The following is a 7,288-nucleotide window of genomic DNA, read 5'->3' as shown; positions in this document are numbered from 1 at the left end:
CCCCATGGCACATGTATACCTATGTAACAAACCTGCACATTCTGCACATGTATCCCAGAACTTAAAGTACAATTAAAAATAAATACATAGGCCAGGCGCGGTGGCTCGAGCCTGTAATCCCAGCACTTTGGGAGGCCGAGACGGTGGATCACGAGGTCAGGAGATCGAGACTACCCTGGCTAACACGGTGAAACCCCGTCTCTACTAAAAAATACAAAAAACTAGCCGGGCGAGGTGGCGGGCGCCTGTAGTCCCAGCTACTCGGGAGGCTGAGGCAGGAGAACGGCGTAAACCCGGGAGGCGGAGCTTGCAGTGAGCTGAGATCCGGCCACTGCACTCCAGCCTGGGCGACAGAGCGAGACTCCGTCTCAAAAAAAAAATAAATAAATAAACAAATAAATACATAAATAAATAAATGATATAATGTATAATCAAAATAAAAGAAAAGGAAGAGATTGATCAGGCTGAGAACATGAGTATGGTTAACTGTTTTAAGTAGTTAAGGCTTAGGATGGAGTTTGGAAGAAATACCTAGTATTTTAATTTTGGTTTTGTTTTGATTCATTCCTCCCGGGTCCTCAGGATATAGTGGATGAGTCAAGAAATTATGGTAATCAAGGTAAATAACTGGATGCTGAAGATCCAGCTGTACTAATCTAGGACAGGCCAGGCCAGGAAACGTAACCCAGAAAGTGAGGGTGTAAAGTAAGATTGCTCTAGGTTGTGCAAGACATAGAGTACCCGACGTGTTGAGATACGTTTATATCACAGCTTATATGGAAATATATGTGAATAAACAGAAAACATACACACTTTTCCAAGAGACAGAAAAGGTGAAATAGCTGCTAGCTGAATCTCAGTTTAAAAGTTAAATTCAAGATGAGTAATGATCACACCAGAAGACATGCTGAGGGGCCACCATGTTCACATGTCTGGATTACAGCAATAATTTTTGAAGTAGTCCCTGAGCCTTCACCCTTGTCCTCTACAGTCTATTTTCAAACAAATCAGAGTGAGGCCATTAAATTTAAATAAAATCATGTCGGTTCTCTACTGAAAATTCTCATCAACTTCTCATGTATCTCAGAGTAAAAAAAAGCAACCCAAAAATGAAATACCTTTGTAATTCTGGTCCTCTTAACTTTGAGCTAATCTACTTCCTTTATCTTTACTCATTGCACTCAGGACGCTGGTTTCTCTGTTGTTTCTCAACCATGTCAGGCGTGCTTCCACCTCAAGGTACTGGTGATTCTTTTTTTTTTTTTTTTTTTGTTGAGGCGGAGTCTCGCTCTGTCGCCCGGGCTGGAGTGCAGTGGCCAGATCTCAGCTCACTGCAAGCTCCGCCTCCCGGATTTACGCCATTCTCCTGCCTCAGCCTCCCGAGTAGCTGGGACTACAGGCACCCGCCACCTCGCCCGGCTAGTTTTTGTATTTTTAGTAGAGACGAGGTTTCACCGTGTTAGCCAGGATGGTCTCTATCTCCTGACCTCGTGATCCGCCCGTCTCGGCCTCCCAAAGTGCTGGGATTACAGGCTTGAGCCACAGCGCCCGGCCCCCGGTACTGGTGATTCTTATCCTTTACCTGAATGATTCTTACCTGACAAAGCTGCAGGACCTGGTCTCTCACCTCTTTCCCATCTCTGCACAAACATGAGCTTCTTAATGATGCTTACTCAGATAACTCTAAAGTTACCAACCCTTTCTCCCTACATTCTTCATCTCCCTTACCTCTGTTTATTTACCATAGCATTTATTATAGTCTAATATACTGTACTATTTACTTATTAGGTGCAAAATTGCAGTTTTGCCATTGAAAGTAATGGCAAAAACCGCAATTACTTTTACACCAGACTAATACTTATTATCTTTCTTATATATCATATGTTTTTCTCCGTAGAATATAGTCTCTAAAAGGACTGACAGCTTTGCTGTACATGGATGTATCCAAGAGTCTGAGAATAGTACTCACCATATAGTCGATAGTCAAAAATATTCTTATTTTTGAAAAAAAAAACTTAAGGAAAAGTAGTATAAATGTTAACGTTGGTTGATTATCAAAAATTATTAGTAATATACTTGAATAACCGAAGCTTGGGAAATAGTTCTAATTGCTATTTTATGAGAATCATAATTACAGGCACCTCCTAAGTGCCTTTCTTTCTGATCCCAGCTGTTGTAATTTTTAACCCTCTATCTCTGTTTTATTTACATATGGGCTTTACATAACTTCATCTTCACAATTTTGACTACTTTCTCTTTTATATGGCTCTCTGATATCCAACCCAATGCAAACAAACAAATAATTTTTGATTTCCTACTTCTTACAAGGCACTGTGCAACAGGAAGATATTTTTATTTTTATTTATTTTTATTTCAATAGCTTTTGGGGTACAAGAAGTTTTTGGTTACATGGACGAATTATATAGTTGTGAATTCTGTTTGTAATGCACCTGTCCGTCACCTGAGTAGTGTACATTGTACCCAATATGTCGTTTTTTAATCCCTCCTTTTCACCTCCTGCTTCTGAGTCATTATATCACTCTGTATGGATTTGCCTACTCATAGCTTAGCTTCCACTTGTAAGTCAGAACATACAGTTTTCGGTTTTCCACTCCTGACTTACTTAGAATAGTGGCCTCCAGCTCTAACCAAGGTACTGCAAAAGACATTATTTCATTACTTTTTATGGGCGAGTGGTATTCCATGGTGTATATATACCACATTTTTCTTTATCCAATCATTGGTTAATGGGCACTTAGATTGGTCCCATATCTTTGCAGTTGTGAATTCTGTTACTATAATCATACATGTGCAAGTGTCTTCTTCATATACAACGACTTATTTTGGGGTAGATACCCAGTAGTAGGATTGCTGGATTGAATGGTATATCTACTTTTAGTTCTTTTTTTTTTTTTTTTTTATACTTTAAGTTCTAGGGTACATGTGCATAACGTGCAGGTTTGTTACATATGTATACCTATGCCATGTTGGTGTGCTGCACCCATCAACTCGTCAGCACCCATCAATTCATCATTTATATCATGTATAACTCCCCCAATGCAATCCCTCCCTCCTCCCCCCTCCCCATGATAGGCCCCAGTGTGTGATGTTCCCCTTTCCCAGTCCAAGTGATCTCATTGTTCAGTTCCCACCTATGAGTGAGAACATGCGGTGTTTGGTTTTCTCTTCCTGTGATAGTTTGCTAAGAATGATGGTCTCCAGCTGCATCCATGTCCCTACAAAGGACGCAAACTCATCCTTTTTGATGGCTGCATAGTATTCCATGATGTATATATGCCACATTTTCTTAATCCAGTCTGTCACAGATGGACATTTGGGTTGATTCCAAGTCTTTGCTATTGTGAATAGTGCCGCAATAAACATACGTGTGCATGTGTCTTTGTAGTAGAGTAATTTATAATCCTTTGGGTATATACCCAGTAGTGGGATGGCTGGGTCATATGGTACATCTAGTTCTAGATCCTTGAGGAATCGCCATACTGTTTTCCATAATGGTTGAACTAGTTTATACTTTTAGTTCTTTAAGGAATCTTCATACTGTTTTCCATGGAGGTTGTACTAATTTGCATTCCCACCAGCAGTGAATAAGCATTTGCTTTTCACCATATCCATGCCAACATCTATCTTTTTTTTTGACTTTTTAATAACAGCCATTATTGTAGGAGTAAGATGGTATCTCACTGTGGTTTTAATTTGCACTTCCCTGATAATTAGTAATGTTGAGCATTGTTTCATGTTTGTATATCCTCTTTTGAGAAATGTCTATGTATGTCCCTTGCTCACTTTTTGATGGGATTTTTTTTTTCTTGTTGATTTGTTTGAGATCCTAGTAGATTCTGGATATTAGTCCTTTGTTGGATGCATAGTTTGCAAATATTTTGTCTCATTCTGTGGGTTGTCTACTCTGATTATTTATTTTGCTGTGCAGAAGCTTTTTAGTTTCATGAGGTCCCATTTATTTATTTTCATTTTTGCTGCATTTGCTTTTGGAGTATTAGTTATAAATTCTTTGCATAGGCTAATGTCCAGAAGAGTTTTTCTAATGTAATCTTCTGTGATTTTTATGGTTTCAGTTCTTAGATTTAAGTCTTTGATCCATCTAGAGTTGATTTTTGTATAAGGCGAGAGATTGGGATCCAGTTTCATTCTTCTACATGTGGCTTGCCAGTCTTTTCAGCACCATTTATTAAATAGGTTTATGTTTTTGCATGCTTCAACAAAGATCAGTTAGATGTTAAGTATTTGGCTTTCTTTTTTATGGCGGGGGGTTAACCTTTTATTTTAAATGCTTGGATAGCTTCAATACCCAGGTTGTGGCAAAATCAGGACACGTGTAAAATATGTTACATTAGATTCCCCAAAGGTACTAAAAAGTACAGTAAAATTAACCCTTCCATTACAGGAAATGTATGACACAAATAATATAAAATGAAAAGGTGACACCGGTTTCCTGAGATACAATTTACTCTTTACAACCAGGGCCCACAGGTCCAGGCTGCAGCGTGTGGCAACAGGAAGCAAAGACTGCCATTTTGCTCTGGACCACCTGGTACTAAACATCAGCCGGTAATGCCCCTCTGGCCTCTCAGACACCACACGCTGCCTAAATAACTACAGCTCTGGAAATAGTAAACAAGAGAGTGATTTCCGTGGCGGAAATTTTAAATAAGATGCACATGGGACAAGCCATAGAAAGTTTGTCAAGTTAAATTTGGTACATAATTGTGTTCACTCCATATCCAAACACAGCATGTGTGTGATTGGTTGGGCTCTCCTGCTGCTGCCTCAGTATGGCTTGTAGGTATTCTGAGGGCCACCATGTCGCTGCCTCTTGCTGTAGTTTGTACTACCCTGACCTCCACCTCCACCACCACCACCACCACCACCACCTCCGCTGCCTCGTTTCCTCCATTGTGGTTTCCACAGCCCCCAGAGCCATACGCTTCTGCCAGTAAATTTCTTTGGGCTGGGCCACCTTGATCTTACACTTGCTTCCACTGATAGTATGGAACTTTTTCTCCAGAACCTTCTTCACAGGTTTTTTTTTTTTTTTTTTTTTTAAATAAACACAAAACCTTGTCTTTTGTTCAACTTTGGATCCATTGGAGTTTCAATGGCCTCAATCTCCCCAAACTCGCCAAAGTACTCCCTGATCTTTTCCTCAGTGGCTTCAGGATTCAGACCCTCCATGAAGTCATGTTCCCGGAATTGGTGGGTTCTTGGTATCACTGACTTCAAGAATGAAGCCGCAGACGCTCGTGGTGAGTGTTACAGTTCTCAAAGATGGTGTGTCTGGAGTTTCCTCCTTCTGGTTGGTCCGTGGTCTTGCTGATTTCAGGAGTGAAGCTGCAGACCTTCCCGGTGAGTGTTACAGCTCTTAAAGGCGGCACGTCTGGAGTTGTTCATTCCTTCCGGAGGGTTCGTGGTCTCGCTGGCCTCAGAAGTGAAACTGCAGACCTTAGCCCTGAGCGTTACAGTTCGGAAAGGTGGCGCGTCTGCAGTTGTTCATTCCTTCAGATGTGTCTGGAGTTGTTTGTTCCTGCAGGTGGGTTCGTAGTCTCGTTGGCTTCAGGAGTGAAGCTGCAGACCTTCGCGGTGAGTGTTACAGCTCATAAAGGCGGCGCGTCTGGAGTTGTTTGTTCCTCCCGGTGGGATCACGATCTCGCTGGCCTCAGAAGTGAAGCTGCAGACCTTGGCAGTGAGGGCTACAGTTCATAAAGGTGGCACGTCCGGAGTTGTTTGTTTCTTCAGGTGTTTAAATGTGTCTGGAGTTGTTTGTTCCTGCCGGTGGGGTTCCTAGTCTCACTGGCTTCAGGAGTGAAGCTGCAGACCTTTTGCAGTGAGGGTTACAGTTCATAAAGTTGGCACGTGGGGAATTGTTTGTCTCTCCTGGTGGGTTCGGGGTCTGGGTGGCTTCAGGAGTGCAGCTGCAGACCTTCACAGGGAGTGTTACAGCTCATAAAGGCTGCAGACCCAAAGGGTGAGCAGCAGCAAGATTTATTAGGAAGAGCAAAAGATCTAACACCCAGCTCCCTGGAAAGGCACGCTACCGGGCTGCAGCTGCTGCCGAGGGTGCCCTGCTTTTATTCCCTTATCTGGCCCCAGCCACATCCTGCTGATTGGTTCATTTTACAGAGAGCTGATTGGACTGTTTTACAGAGAGCTGATTGGTCTGTTTTGACAGGGTGCTGATTGGTGCGTTTACAATCCTTTAGCTAGACACAGAGTGCTGATTGGTGTGTTTACAATCCTTTAGCTGGACACAAAAGTTCTTTAAGTCCCTACTTGATTACCTAGACATAGAGCACCCATTGGTGCATTTACAAACCTTTAGCTAGACAGAAAAGTTCTCCAAGTCCCCACCCTCCCAGAAGCCGAGCCGGCTTCCCTTCTCACTGGCAGTCGCCATGGGACTCTGCAGCACCCTGCCAGGACACTCCCGCAGCCCAGAGGGATCTCGCCCCTCATCAAGCCCAGCAGGCGCCTGCCTGCCTCGCCGAATGCGGGGCAGCGGAGCCCAAGCCCACCAGAGAACCCGCGCCAGCCTGCGACTGCCCCGCGCAGCCCGGGTTCCCGCCCGCGCCTCTCACTCCACACCTCCTGCTGAGCAGAGGATCTGGCTCCTGCCTTGGCCAGCCCCCGAGGGGCCCCCACAGTGCAGCACAGGCTGAAGGGCTCCTCAAGCGCGGCCAGAGCAGACGCCAAGGCCGAGGAGGTGCCGAGAGCAAGCGAGGGCTGCTGGCACGTTGTCACCTCTCATTCATAGCCATGGCCTTTTTAGGGTCAATGACACGGCCATCCAGCCTGTACTCCTGGTCTAGGACCTTCTGCACATTGGTTGCATCTTTGAACAGGATAAACCGAAACCCTCTTGCCCGTCCAGTGTTGGGATCCATTTTTTTTGTGCAGTCAAAGACCTCTCCAAATTTAGTAAAATAGTCTTTTAAATCTTTTTTGCTGGTATCCCAGCTCAGGCCACCAACGAGTATTTTTCCTGCGTCCTCCTCGTTTTTGCTGGCATTGATCTGTTCGTCCTCAGCGATATTTTTTTTTTTTTTTTTTTTTTTGAGACAGAGTCTTGCCCTGTTGCCCAGGCTGGAGTGCAGAGGCAAGAGCTCAGCTCACTGCAAGCTCCGCCTCCCGGGTTCACGCCATTCTCCTGCCTCAGCCTCCCGAGTAGCTGGGACTACAGGCCCGGTCCTCGGCGACTTTTGATTTTGATTACCGCTCGAGGGCGCTGCGGTCGCGCCGACGACTCGCCTTCGGG

General features: G+C 44.1%; 1 pseudogene; it reads right to left on the bottom strand.

Annotated features, from left to right (window-relative positions):
• Window positions 1–4,571: 4,571 nt before the first annotated feature.
• On the bottom strand, window positions 4,572–7,056 carry LOC117090919 (annotated as a pseudogene).
• Window positions 7,057–7,288: the final 232 nt, after the last annotated feature.

Source organism: Trachypithecus francoisi, unplaced genomic scaffold (genome assembly GCF_009764315.1).
Source record: "Trachypithecus francoisi isolate TF-2019V2 unplaced genomic scaffold, Tfra_2.0 Lachesis_group11, whole genome shotgun sequence".
NCBI lineage: Eukaryota > Metazoa > Chordata > Mammalia > Primates > Cercopithecidae > Trachypithecus > Trachypithecus francoisi.
This window is presented reverse-complemented; position numbering and strand designations above follow the sequence as displayed.